Source organism: Gobio gobio, assembly GCF_949357685.1.
Source record: "Gobio gobio genome assembly, chromosome: 20".
NCBI lineage: Eukaryota > Metazoa > Chordata > Actinopteri > Cypriniformes > Gobionidae > Gobio > Gobio gobio.
Genome location: NC_137113.1, coordinates 10,576,129 through 10,591,838, shown reverse-complemented (window position 1 = coordinate 10,591,838; position 15,710 = coordinate 10,576,129). Strand labels below are relative to the sequence as shown.

At 39.7% G+C, this 15,710-nt stretch overlaps 1 protein-coding gene across 1 annotated transcript in view; it reads left to right on the top strand.

The window, feature by feature from the left end:
• The first annotated feature begins 4,783 nt into the window (after positions 1 to 4,783).
• Positions 4,784 to 15,710, top strand: part of cdh12b (cadherin 12b) — a 235,316-nt gene continuing 224,389 nt past the window's right edge. Inside the window, exon 1 of the mRNA XM_079801388.1 lies at positions 4,784 to 5,197. The gene's annotated coding sequence lies outside the window, so the exon portion shown is untranslated. The remainder of the gene's footprint in view (positions 5,198 to 15,710) is intronic.

Here is a 15,710-nt window from a genome sequence, read left to right as displayed (position 1 = left end):
TGATTAAGCAGGTTCTGAAATGCATGTGATCGCATACACTGATCAGGCATAACATTATGACAGGTGAAGTGAATAACACTGATTATCTCTTCATCACGGCACCTGTTAGTGGGTGGGGTATATTAGGCAGCAAGTGAACATTTTGTCCTCAAAGTTGATGTGTTAGAAGCAGGAAAAATGGGCATGCGTGAGGATTTGAGGGAGTTTGACAAGGGCCAAATTGTGATGGGTAGACGACTGGGTCAGAGCATCTCCAAAACTGCAGCTCTTGTGGGGTGTTCCCGGTCTGCAGTGGTCATTATCTATCAAAAGTGCTCCAAGAACAGTGGTGAACAGGCGACAGGGTCATGTGCGGCCATGGCTCATTAATGCATGTGGGGAGCGAAGGCTGGCCTGTGTGGTCCAATCAAACAGACGAGTTAGAATACACAGTGCATCGCAGTTTGTTGCGTATGAAGCTGCATAGCTGCAGTCAGGGTGCCCATGCTGACCCCTGTCCACTGCAGAAAGCACCAACAGTGGGCACGTGGGCATCAGAACTGGACCACGGAGCAATAGAAGAAGGTGGCCTGGTCCAATGAATCACGTTTTCTTTTACATCACGTGGATGGCCAGGTGCATGTGCGTCACTTACCTAGTGAACACATTACACCAGGATGCACTATGGGAAGAAGGAAAGCCAGCGGAGGCAGTGTGATGGGTCCATCATCCATGTGGACGTTACTTTGACATGTACCACCTACCTGCATTGTTGCAGACAAAGTACACCCTTTCAAGGAAACGGTATTCCCTGTCTGTGGCCTCTTTCAGCAGGATAATGCGCTCTGCCACAAGCAAAATTGGTACAGGAATGGTTTGAGGAGCACAACAACGAGTTTGATGTGTTGACTTGGCCTCCAAATTTCCCAGATCTCAATCCAATCGAGCATCTTAAAGAATCTGCTAACATCTTGGTGCCAGATACCACAGCACACCTTCAGGGGCAACCTGATCTCACAGAATTCCATGAAATGAACACGGGCCCCTTAACTCAAAATCCGTGGCAGTTTCACGGAATCGCCGAAAATTCCGTGATGGGTCCACGGAAGTGATGCCTATGTAAGTCAATGACAGTAAACAGATGCGTTGGGCATGGTTATCATCATGAAACTATGATTTTTGCCATTATGACATGGAGTGTGATTCTCGATTTAATCAGCCAGCATAATTTTATTTATAATTATTTTCATTTTTTCATTTATTTACAGTATTTAGACACGTTTTGAACACTTAACCCAATCCCTTCCCTAAACCTACCCATTTGTGTATTATAAAAAACAGGATATCAGATACGACTGCAGGCACAATTTATTCAAAAAGTACAAATATTCCAAGTGTTCCGAGGCCAAACGATTGATTTGTGTAAAGAAAATCCCCAAAAGCGATCAACAGCATCGAGTCCATCTGCCAAAGATCAAAAACACATTTCAAATTTTACCGCCTGAAGAAACGTTACGTCAGCTTTGACAGCATTGGCTGTTGTATGTCTCGTGATCAATTGCGTCATTACATCGGCTTTGATTGTAAAATGCCATTGGCTCTCGTGTGTCTCTGTGTTCACGGAGCGCCGGGATCATAATTTTAGCGATTAAAACATTAAGATCAACTCTGTTCTTTACATGAAGACATCGTGTGACTTCAGAAGACTTGGAATGCAACATGAGTTAATACTTTTATACTGTTTTTGGTTAGTTTTTGCAATAAATACCTGTGAGTGTACTTGTATTTGCCTGTTATGTGTATTATATTGTTGAGAGTGGGTAGGTTTAGGGTAGGAGTGAAGTTAGTTGCTCCAAAATACAAAAGTAGCCTATAAATATTCATAAAATCATGTCTACTTTTTACTGTCATTGACTTGGCATAGGAATCACTTCCGTGGACCCATCACGGAATTTTCGGCGATTTCGTGAAACTGCCACTGATTTTGAGTGAAGTGGCCCGTGTTCATTTCACGGAATTCTGTGAGACCAGGTTGTCAGGGGTCTAGTGGAGTCCATGCATCGACGGGTCAGGGCTGTTTTGGCAGCAAAAGGGGGACCAACACAATCTTAGGAAGGTAGTCAGAATGTTATTTCTGATCAGTGTATAAGCAACAATGCATAAAATATCTAGAAAGATTAATCATAGATTTTTTTAACTTCTTTTAAAAAAAGTCAATGGAGCAAGACAAAACACACTTATTAAACATAAATTGTTTTTATATCTTGAACAGTTATTTCAAAATGAAAAAAAAAAAAAAAAAAAAAAAAAATGAAATAAGACAACACCAGTGATTATTGCAGAGTGTTATGGCTCTGACAAGGCAACAACAATCAAAAACAAGTTTGATACTATAATGCACATTAAGTATTTCTGCAGGCTACATCAGTTTTGCATGATTAAAAAGCAAATGAAATATAGATAACAGTCAAGAGAGATGGATATGGTGGAGGACAGTAATGGGCAATAAATATATTGTCCTATCTCCCCTCTATCCCTTCCTGAAGGACTCCCTATTGAAACCTTATATATAATACTGAACAAACACTGAACAAGGTTACAAGAGGAGGAATAAGACATCTTATTGTACTTGCTGGAAAAAAGCCTCTTAAATTCAAAGAGAAGTTTACAGAAAGTCAAAACCTCACTTATTTTCTGACTGGCCATGAAGATTTAAAAAGAAAAATTGCTTTACTTTAGCTCCTAAAAGAGTCTTCTTTAAGAGAACCATCTTTCCATGTTGCATTCATGAAGGGTACAGGTCTGGTTATTTGTGATGCAGGAGAAATGTGAACGGAAAAGTTAACCTTTCCCATGAGTGATGGCCGTCAAGGCACACAGCTCCTCTTCATGACAAACCCCTATGCTTAAAGGTTACATATCACCATCTACATTTGCCTGTCACTATATGAGGGTATGAGTTGGAGCCGAGTTTTAAAGACTCCATCCTGGATTCAATCATTCAGCCATCATTCCAACTACACAAACAAAAAGTTCCTGGTAGCAGGCACAGCACATAATTCTGAAATTACAGAAAGCAAAATCACATTTCAGACTTTTCAACCCAAATAGTATGCTTATTATATTGGAAGAAAGGGATCAAATTAGAAAAACAGAATAATTTTCCCTAGTGGTCTCAGCCCCCCCTGTATAATATTTTTGTGTGTGCATGCTCCCCACATACATCAATGTTATGACTCTGCCGAGCAGCAGGAATCCCTAAAAAATAGGTCAGCATTAACGAAGACCTGCCACTTCTGAGGAGCAATGGAGGTTTGAATATTTCACAGAGATGCATATAAATACATGTGATTAGCATATGTGTGTGTGTGGACGGGTGGGGGAAGGGGGTCATTGTGATCAATTCATGATATAAACTGTGAATTGGATTGAATACTGAGTTGCAATTCATACAATATAATCGCGTAAGTTTCACATCAAAATATTTCAATCAGATTTTGACTCGTTATGCTTATGCACTATATTTGTTTATATTTTTGTGCATATATAGGGTCAAATTCCTCTTAAAATCAAATACATCCTGTTTCCTCAATTCAAATTTACAGACTGAATTGAAATTTAACCTCCTGGGTACCACTGTCCTTGTACGAGGACATTATATTTGAGTGAATTTCTCTGACACCATACATGTAACACGTTCCCAGATGTTTGAAGTCTGGATGTCCTGTAAAGAGCACATTCAGGAATCAGGGCTTTTTAGAGATAACATTTGTTTTGAGGTTTATCCAGGACATATGGTTATTTGTAATAACCATTTAAATCTGACTAATTTTCAAATGTTTTTTTTGTTAGAGATAATTTCAGGAAAATGTTATGGATTGCCAACCAAATTAATTGCATACATGTCCACAATAAAGGACACCGGGACTTAAAGCATGTTTATCAGACACAACAAGTGAATAGGGAAAGAAATTACTTATCAATGTTCCTATAAAACAATTTATACTATTACGAAAATGTTGTCTACTATTATTACTCCCATTATTATACTTCTTTTTTACATGTTGCTCCAAGAACACATTAATATGCAAATTAGATACAGTGTATACATTGCATTGAATGGGAAAACCCATGGTCATTTTACCCACATATTGCATAAAGTAAAATGGTATATCAATTAATTCTGTTATATCTTTCATATCATAGCTGAGAATTGTCTTTAAACAAAGTCTGGTTAAAAAAAATCCTTAAACCTGAAAAAAATCCCATAGTTTATGTCTTCTTGTCATTTTATTTTTTTCACGAGTGCTAGTGTCCCCTTTCGAGGACATCGCTAAAATATCATAAGACATTTTTTTTTTAATGTTTCTCTAAACAATGTAATGACATGAAAAAATATGAAATTCAAAAGTCTTTGTTTTCATGGGTCTTAGGAGGTTAGTCAAGCATTGTACCAAAAGTAACTACATATCGCTAGACACTATTACCTGCACACAAACAAATTAACCGAGAGAGAAAGAGAGAGATAATTAAACCAGACAAACACGGGACATCTGCAAGTGTTTTAGTTGAACGCGATGATAGTCCTGCGATGACCGCACAGATCGTTGCTTCTCTGCGGGACTGACGGAAGAGAGGGAGGGGTGAAGGGAGGGAACGAGGGGAGGCTCCATCTCTCTAATGTAGTTGATGAAGATCCCTCACTCCGGAGACCTGACAGGGGTCGCACTCTCTCCAATCACGTCGCGGACCGCAGAGCCACGAGCCAGCGAACCAGTCAGCAAAGCGCTCCCTCATTCCGCTAGGTCTTTTTCTCTCTGACCAGCTCACTCACAGTCACCCCCTCTCTCTCTCTCTCACACACACACACACACACACACACTCGCTCTTGCTCTGTTCATTCTAAAACCGCAGGCACGTACACTTCAGCACTCTCTCTCTCTTGCGCGCGCGCGTGCTCGCTCAACCTTTTTGCTTTCCTCACTGGCGGCACGCGCATCTGTCTCCGCTTCTGTACTGTACAGGATGAACAAGAACGATAGACTCCTGAGAGAGAGTAAATGAGAAAACAAGGAACTAAAACAAGGAAGGCAAGGTGAAACGAGGGATGAAAAGAGGCTGAGGACAGATGAAGGAAGAGAGTTTGTGAAGCATTTGGATTTTACTGATTTCAAACATCCATCCATCTGTTTGCCCGGTGGAAAAGGACTCAATTAAGGTAGGACATTTTTCTGTGCACAAATCTCCTGAATCTGTGAGTGTGTTTTGCTGATGTGGACTTTCTTACCAGGTCAGTAATGAACAGTTAGGGAGCGCGGAGAGCTCATAACTCTTGGTGTATAAATGTTGGGTTCCTCTCAAGCCCCTGCAAAATCACTGACCTGTCAGCATCCTCAATTATGAGTGTTTATCCCTAATCGTATAGCCATGTAAGCTGCAATACTTTCAGTGCTAAGAGTCCAGAAGGAAACAAGCCAGCGATTAATCCCTTGTTTTTGACTGTGGATGCTGAGGGAAGGTTGTTTTGCTGACTGACTCTTCAGTCAGGTGAAAACTGGCTTGATGCTTGCAGAGATTGGAGTGGAAGTCCTGATTGCTACCCACCAGTGCAAACACTCATACCTGGAGTGTGTGTGAGTCTCAATTATGTGTGAGGCAACATTTACATATAAAAGCAGGTGTGTGATTCGTTTCTTACTGCCACAAAGTAGTGAAACACTGGTTTTAAAAAAAGATCTCTGCCAAGAGACATTTTGGCAACATCAAGGACCTGCTTCAAGTGCTTTTGAGGGACTAGAAAAGACAGACAAATTACTAGCAGCGCTAGATATATCAAGTGGCTCTAAAATGTAGTGTTTCCCTGACAGTTCGTTCCCAGATGAAACAGCAGTGCAATGAACAGTTTCAGCATTTTGTGAATTATAAAGAGAACGAGACTTAATCCACATGCACTTGTTAAGTCGTTGTTTCTCACACACCATTGTCATACTATTAATAGAGATATTCATGTACAAAACACAGGAGTCTGGTGTTTATGTACATATTAATTTAATCTCACAGAGATTATGGACTTTGTGACATGCGAGAGGGATTAGACCTCAAGCGGTTTCTGTGTTTCAGAGGTACATGAATCGCAACACAGTCAAAAAAGAAAAGAAAAAAAACACTCTACTGTATTTCTGTGTTTTTAGTGAGGCAGATGTGGATAAACAAATGCAAGACTTATGTTATAACTGAGAATGCACAGCTTGACTTTTATAATAGCCTGACAACAAAAGAGGACTGGGAATCTCTCAACATACATTTTTACCATTAGAAATAAACACAGTTTTGAGGTTTGATAATAAAACAAAATGTAAACAAATGTGTGAAATTAACCAAGTGAATTCCCTACAAAAGACCAGATGTTTTTGCTTCCAATGAAGCACAAAATGGTCTTTGGAAAATTTCAAATAAATGCTGGAGAGCATGAGCATCAGGTTTTTCTCTTGTTGAGCTCATTCAGAAATTAATAAAATGTTGTAATTCATATTAAATTGTTATACTGATATCATTTATAATGAAAAGGGTTGTATTAAATAACAAACAAATGAAAAACAGAGCCTTTTGTAACAAGTGCATGGAAATTGCATCGGATTAACATCATGTTTGCTTGTGGGAAACACTTTAGACACTGTAAAATAGCATTTCCTGCATTGCACTTTGCATTGAAATGAAAAAAGGAACGTCATCTGCATATTTTATATGAAGATCAAACCCACAATGATTCATGTCAGAAGTCTATTTCAAAAGCATTTCATGACTGTCAGAATTACTCATTATTATGGCAAGTGTAACCAAATATAGAATCACACTCTGGTGGTAAGTTTTCCCCTCAGAGACAACATATCTATAATTTTCAGAGCTTGTTTGTACAACTGTATTGTGGCAGCTGTTATGTGTGTGTGTGTGTGTGTGCTGGGGGAAGTGTGGCGTAATCCCTTCTGGATAGTAAAATTCAGAATCAGCATTCCTAGAATAAACCACAGAGTAGAAAATGGTGTTAAAAATAATAGGAGGTGATCTGTGACGTCCACTTAAATTCACCCAAACTCTGCCTCTAGCTGTCATAATTCAGAGGATGTGATGTGCCAGGAATAAGACACAATATCGGCCCATCTCTTAACTGTATTATCCACCTATTTTTATTTGATCTGTTGCGGCATTGCAAACGTCCCATGGTAAAAAAGCTGATCCCGTCCATCTGTTAAAGGTTGCACGGATTTGTGGGACGCTCTAGGACAAAAAAAGAGAGAAAAAAAAAAGAATAAAAGATGAATGCACAGCAGTCAGCGGACAGAATTTAACTCACAGATGAAGCTGAAACGAATCCTATCTTTTCCCTGGATCAAGCCAGCCTTTGCAAAGACAGGAAACACCAGGCTTCAATCAGTGTCTGAAATCAGTAGGCAGGGACAATTCAAAGATCCCTTCTGAACATACTTTAGAAACCCAGAGCTGGCAGGTCTTAGGTTTGCTTTTTGTGACAGAGATCAGAGCAGACAGTAGAAGAAGCAGAGCTCCTAGTGATCTGAGCTTCTGGTGAAAACAAAGCCGTGTCCCAACAAGAGTCCAATTCCCCAGAGCGAGCTATAGCAGATGCACTAGCATTGGGTTTAATGAGGAATCCTCTTTTGACCAGTTGGTAACACCAGAGACAGACAGCTCACAGAGAGAGAGAGAGAGAGACAATCAGCACAGAGGGAGAGAGAGAGACAGCACTGAGGGTGAGCTAAATGAGGTCTAATCAGCTCAAAGCAGATGGGAACCCTGAGACGGAGGGGATCGGAAGCGCAAGATTTGACATGCCCCTATGTCCTTCTCATCAGAATTCAATTGGAATTGAGAGAGAATGATGACATAAAGTGGCACGGGTCCAGGGACATGAACACACGGGTCAATAACAGCTGGACACACTGATATATTTGACTGTGTGTGTGTGTACTATAGACCTAAACATACAGATTAACCTTGAACGTGCCCCTATATCATGCCCATAAAACCCCCAGCCTATCCATCTCCATAAAATGACCAAATTAAGCACCATATCATGGACCAAAGGGTTTTACTTACTCTTTAAATTAAATAAATGAATTCAATGCACTATGTAGACATGCTCGGTTTCCAGTCCAACCAGACAATTATGGGGGGAAAAAGTAATTCAGAATGCACATAAACATAGATTAGAGCTAAAAGATCACAATCTCGATTCAAACACCCATGCAATCTTTTTCCTAAATGAAAACGATTCGCCTGTGTCTATTAAACCTTTGACAAAATAACACCAGAAGATTCAAATCTGTGTCTGCGCAGATGCAACAGAGAGCAGTTGTCAAGTTTAGGTATGAAACCGCTTCACGAACAGTCTTTTCAACCACACATTATTGTTATTTCTGTGTTATACGTATTCAAATGATAACAGAAATACTGATGTATGTTTGGATATAAACACTGATGTCTACGGTAGTGTTCAAAATAGAGTAGTGCTGGGCGGTATACCGGTTCATACCGAAGACCGGTGTTTTTTTTTGTTGTGAATTTTGATTATACCGCAATACCGGTATATGTCGCTTAAACAGCGTTCGGAACACGGCGCAGCGCGACACTGTTTGAGAGGGGTCCCTTTTTACTGTTGCACTGTAGTGAGGACACAGCTGAGATCGCATTACAGCCTATCCGAAATCGCCCCCTAAACCCTCATTCACTATTCCCTATGTTAGTCCACTAATATAGTTCACTTGAAGGAGTGAATGAAAACGAGTGCATGCAGTCGGTCAGCCGTTGAGTGTACATCGGCTGTATACTCGTTATTGCAGTGCAATGTGGGATTGAATGAGTCCACTCAATAACGTCCACTATAGTTTCGGACACCACTACAAATGGCTGCCCCCTTAAATAATGCCCAATTTGAGGGTATAAGTGAACATGCGCAAGTGAACGGTTTCTGCGCGGAGTGCCGGAATGAGATTAAGGGCCCTTTCACACCTACCTTGTTTGTAGTGTGAAAGCATTTTCTCTATGGTTCGGACTTTCAGACCATTTACAGGAAGTTCCTGTTTATGTTTAAATATTATAATGTTATTTTTAAATTTCATCTAGGCTACATTGATTATGAAAAGTGAAAAGATGCGCAATTTGTCCGAAGACAGAAGGTCAGAAATGATTTTGAACACTTCATTCAAGTTTTGTTTTGTAGAAAGCCTTTCGTTAAAGTGAATTTTGTTTTGTATAAATTGTATCTTCATTTGAATCAACGTTTAATCAGATAATTGCCTGGATTTAATAAATAAGAAGCAAATAGTCTATAGCAGACAATAATCGTGACATGGAGGCGCGGTAGCGATCACATGCTTTGCACATGAACTGGAGCCGAAATCGCTCCAATAAATCGCTCAAATAAACCGAAACTCAGCAGGCTACTTGCCTCACAGACATGAGAAATATGTGTATAGAAAGCTTGAAATGTCCACTTTATAAACAAAACAATTTGAAACGAAAAGAAATAGTACTGTTCACTAGTGGCAACAATATGCGTCAATTCATTCTTGTCAAAGACACAAATACAAACCAATCAATGTCAAGATGCCGCCCACATAGATGATGATGACTGGACGCGAGTATGTCATGTAAAGTTATTTAGTCCGCTCACATAATTGCATTGTGAAACCAAACCAAAACTAACCAAATGGAGAAAATGTATCAAAACATGAACTTCGGTTCGGAGTCTTGGTGCAGACTTTCAGGTGTGAAAACGCCCTAACAACGCTCACCACATGGATCATATCAGATACAGACCTGTTATTAAGGTTTTTTTTGGACATATTTCATATACTGTAGTGCTCTAAACATGAACCAGCAGTGTGTATGCACACATATTTCATCACAGCTTCTTCAAATTAAATATACAGTATGTGCAAACAAGAATGCTGATACTACAGCCGAACGTCTGATCATGAACGCTATGACAATGGGTTATTCTGCTACACCGAAGACAATGATGCAAGTTAATAGACTGACAATTCAAAGAAGAATGGGCAAAAAAGTAACTGTTTTATTCTTTCTTTGTTAAACTTATGTGTGTCATTCGTTCAGAGACTGTAGTGCTCTTAAATGTATTGAAAATATCCTTAGACCTTTTAAATGTTCTTCCACGTTTCTCCCTCGTTTTAGCAGTTTGTTGTTATATAGGGTTAGATTTTTAAAATGCGTAAGGTGCCGTCAACTCCGTGGTCATATTTTAATATGCATGTGTCTGAAATGAATGCATTGCAGGTCTGTGTTTTATTGGTTGTTGTCTCTCCACAGCATCATTTTGTGGGGCTTTGCAAACCTGTATTAATTCAAGTGTGGGATTTTTCCATCATGACAGTAAAATAGGGCATTCTAGGCAATCTACTACAGTATTTCCTCTCTCAATCAGGAGAAAATGTGGTTAACACCCTGTCATGCATAGAGGGGAAAAAAAGTCATATACCACGAAACCAGTATAATTTAGAAAAATACAGTGATATACATTTTTGGTCATAGCGCCCAGCACTAAAATAGAGCAAATTACCTTTTGAAAGTAAAGGCATCTGCACACTAAAAGATAATCAAGCTGATTTTGGGCCCAATTCTCCCCTTCAATCCTAGGTAAAGTCCTGATTATATTGATGGTTCTACAGAGAATCTTATCAGATTGTCCTATCTTGTGAGGTGTGTTAAGAGTGATTGAATCTGCTCGGAAGAACATCAGGGCCACACCGATCTCAAATCTTAAATATCCAACATCTTGAATATTTACGATCAGAGCACACACTCTGTAGATTGTCACGTGGAACGAAACGATACCCAATCAGAAAGCGAGCTGATGGAAGCAGACTGTCCTCCAAAAAAAAAAAAAACCAGACTATAGGTCGTTTTTCAAGCACCTTATTACGACCTTTATTTACATTTTAAAGTCATGCGGCGTGTTACGTCTGTCATCATGACTGTCATTACCAATCAAAATGCGTGTTCATTTAAATGCAATGTGTGGACTTTTTTACCACCATTAGTGATTTATAGTGCATATACACTTTATGAGCACATGCATTCCCTGGGATCGAACCCACGATTGCATGATCATATGATTACATGATGTTGTATTTAGCAATGCTCTACCAATTGAGCTACGCAAAACCCGAGATATGACGCAAATAAAAGGGAACAATGCATTAAAATGAAAGTGTCCTGTTGTCGATAGGGGCGCAACTTTAGTAAACGTTCCTATGGGTCGTATTTCATGAATTAAAATGAAAGTGTCCTGTTGTCGATAGGGGCGCAACTTTAGTAAACGTTCCTATGGGTCGTATTTCATGAATTAAAATGAAAGTGTCCTGTTGTCGATAGGGGCGCAACTTTAGTAAACGCTCCTATGGGTCGTATTTCACGTATTTCAGGGAAGTGACATATACCTATATAGGCGTATTGGTTGGAGGACATGTTGGACGGAAGACGGAAGTATAACATGACTTTATCCAAAACGTTTCTTTTTTTCCCATGAATTTTCTGTAAAAAACAGTCCAAACACTATTATCGGCATTTATTCTTGCCCGCCATCTGCCATGTTTGTTTACTCCGTATAACCGCGAGAGCTTTAGCGAGATTTCCCGTGTTCACAGTCTGGAATCTGGTTGTTTATCAATGGAATCCGTTAGTGTGTGTTGTGCTGTCTTGGTCACATCACGGCGCTCCACACACTATAGGAACAAAACTGTTAAATCAATGTTTTTTCATTGTCATGTTTGTGGTCTCTCACGTTTAGACAAATATTTTAGTGTGAAAAATAGATAAAACATGTGCAGTTTAACTCTAAAGGTCAGAAAGGAGGAGACAAATGGTCATGAAGAGCTAAATTACAACTGTTTCTGCGGCAAGAAACCTTTAACATTATAAGTGGACTTCAGAGAAAGGAAAATACTGCCAAAGTGTATGATATAGCCCGGATATATTTTATAACACGTCCTTTACACTCCCTTGACACTCCAAAGCATCAAGTTCCTCATTTCAACCATCCCAATGGCTCTTTTCATTCACACAAACCTGAGCCGCTTATCTTGAATTCTCTCTTAAAGCGATCTCAATGCATAATGCAGCTGAATAAGCTCTCTCTTTAAAGAAAGCCATCGCTGATGCAGTGAAAGAGCATTGGGGGAGTGAATGACTGGGCAGTGCTGTACAGAGGAGGATATCCTCTCTGGTGTGCTGCACTCCGCTGCAGGCTGCAGGAAAGATCCATGGTAATCCCGTGTACTTATTGTGTGATTGACGAGGGCCTTCAGATATCCTGGAGACTGAATGGGTGGCAGAGAGGTGATGCCACAGGCCAGCTGAACCCTTCTAATGCCAAAGTCAACAAGGCCTTAGACAGTTCAAGGAATAGTTCACCCAAAAATGACAGCTCTCTCATCTTTTACTCACCCGCATGTCGTTCCAAACGCATGTGACTTTCTTCTGTAGAACACAAGAGAAAAATGCTATGCTCTTTTCCATAAATTACAATAAATGGGCACTGAAGCTTTCAAGCCTAAAAAAAGGCACCATAACAGCGTTCCACTTGTGTGCTGTTTTCTGATTCCACACAATAGGTGACCGGAAAAGAGAATGAAGTTTAACTGAATTTTCTCTGAAAATGTTGACGTCTTGTAGGGTTGTGCCGATAGTATCGTGTATCAATGATATTATTGATGATTATTATTAGAAAGTGATTGTTATTATTAAATTAACATTAGGACCTACAATTAATTTGCCTTCCCTAATTTCATAACAACATCCTCACCACATAACCCCACTTGCGACACTCACACCTGCATATGAGAACTCCTCAATGAAAATATTTTAAAATCAGACTACAAACTACATCCCACATCAAAATTGAATCGCAAGGTGATCTATTCACAAATTGTCAAGAGTGCTTGTTATAAATGAGACGCTTCATTCTTATACAGTTGTTGTTTAAGCCTAGATGAAAATGGCATTGTTGTTCGCCAGCTTTTTTTTGTTCCCATAGAATATAACAACACATTTCATGACACTAATAACAATACAATTACAAAATATTAGTTATACTAACAATATCACTAAAAGTATATAGGCTTAATAGCTTACAGTCTTTTGGTCCAAACACAGCACAAATCAATCATCTGTGAAAATCAAAAGCAGCCTCAAACACAGACTTTAACAAGAAATATTTCTTCTCATTTTTTTCACTGTCACTAATGTATGGTCCACAAGAGAAATATTAAGCCAGTAAATTAAGATAGTTGATATTGGCTTCCGTCATCAGCACTGAATCATCTTGTTGTCTCTGAGAGAATGCACTGTTAATGCAGCGACAGATGCCAAAAGCTTGGTCAGTTTTTGCTTTCACTTATACTGTCAGGGAATAAGAACACATTTGCATGCACTCTCTTAACCCAATTATGCTTATTAAGCAGCGTTTAGAGGAATATGCAAACATGTGCTGCGCGCTTTCCTCTCAATAACAAAATAAACCCACAACTAAAATGACAACGGTAAGAAAACAGCAGTTAAAGGTACCATAGAATACATTAATACAATATTTTAAATTGTTCTCTGATACCTACATAAAAGGCATGTGGCTTAGGGCAAAAATACTCCAGATATGGTTTTACATGTCCATTTACAACCCTAGGATCAAATGGGCGGTTATTACCTTATTTGGAATAGACATGAATAATAATGTTGAGCTCTGCTCTGATTGGCTGTTTCACAGCAAGGCTCACTTCGGTAGCTCACACAAGTGCAGTTATTCAGCAAACACAATCGCAAACAGCACAAGCGGTTCGTGATTCGTGACAGAACACAGACCACCTGAATGACACTTTACAGCTGCAGTCCATAACTTTTTGCACTCTAGCGGTTATTGAACAGAACTGCATGCGTGTTGAGAAAGAACTTTGCAGCCGGAGCTACTTCTCTCTGTTTATGTCTATGGCGAGTCACGCAGGGACTGTGCTCCTCCGCAGCGGTTCCTACCAGCCTGGCCTGAAATAGTCCCAATATAAACACGCATTATAAGTGTACCATCATGATTCAGGGTAAGACAAAAACACGCTTTGGAAAATGGATTCATGTTGTACATTCTCATATAATTTTTGTAAATCTTGAACACAAAAAAGTTACAAACAGCAGCTTTAAGCAGAAAACTCAAATGGAGATTGCGGAAATGCAGCTTACTTGTTTATGTGTGGAGAGCTCGCGTGCACATGGTTGCTAGATTGCAAATGTTAAAGGTCCCATGGCATGAAATTTAGTTTTTCAACAATAATATGAGTTCCCCTAGCCTGAATACTGTCCCCAAGTGGCTAGAAATTTTGATCGGTGTAAACCGAGTTCTGGCTGTCTTTCTCTGCCTTTGAGAAAATGACAGCCCAGACGAGCTGATCTTGAATTTTCCTGTTATGACGTCATACCAGGAACGGTTACCTCCCTTTCCTCCGCCCAGAGAATTTGGCACGCCCATGCGACCGCCATATTTGTTTGCCCTCGAGAGATCATGGCTTGTGAACGAGTGAATGCTGGCAGTTTCTCAGTGTTTGGATGTACAAATGAAAACAGAAGTCTTTTTTCAGTTCCTTCTGATCTGTGATCAGTGATTTCTGATGTGTAGCTAATTATTCAAGTTCACACATAACTTTATTATTCGTGCTTTTGTGCTACAGTGTCTCTTTCAGTTAGAATTACAACGGACTGAACAGAAGAAATGACCCATCAAAGAAGGCGTTGTTCCAGAGCACCCGTAATTGCTATTATGTAATCACCATGGAGCAATGGTAGCTCAAAGGTGTTTACCAGCTGGAGCAAACTTTTCTGGAAAAGTCGTTTTGGCAATCTGTTTCGAACTCCCAAAACGAACTCGAAATGACCTCCGTTTTGGCCCATTTTTGTTCAACATCACATCAGTAGATTTAGTTCGAAATGATATGCAGAATCCAGTCTGAATGATTCATTATTTCACTTAAAGTCCCCATTAAATCAGCATTTAGAAGATGTAAGCATTCAAAACTTACAGCCTCTCACTTCTGCCAATATGGATCATTGATTTTGATGATGTCACTGCACTTCAGCTTCTCATCACATTTTCTGTCCAATCAAATGCTCTCTGGAAACTGAAGCATCCCATCCCCTACATTATAAATAGACACTGAAGCTGCGGCTAAAATTCGGTCACTTGTTCACACATTTACTATTTTCTACATGGTGAATGGCACGTAGTGCACAATATAGGAGATAGGGAATGATTCAGACAGTGTAAATATGCTGTCCATTGGACAAATTAAGTCTGGTTTCACGTTAATGTCACGCGAACCACCACAGCGCACACACACACAGTCTGCTCCCGGTCCAGGCACACGATAGCACAGAGCAGATCATGCACAAGTCGACACAGACCACAAAATGCATCGGACTCATGTGAATTCTGCACAGAATGCTATATTTTAAAGCGCTATGGAGGAGATTAGGAGGAAACTGCTGCTTTTACGAGCTCAACGGCTCTGGCCAAGCTGAGATATAAACAAAGCGCTATTGGCTATTTAAAAAAAAAAAGGAAGGAGCTGCTAGATATGCCCTGCCCTGTCTTTCTGTTTCAGTGGAAAATAACATCAACACATTGAATAATGCTGCGCATTTCAAGGCACTTGAACAGT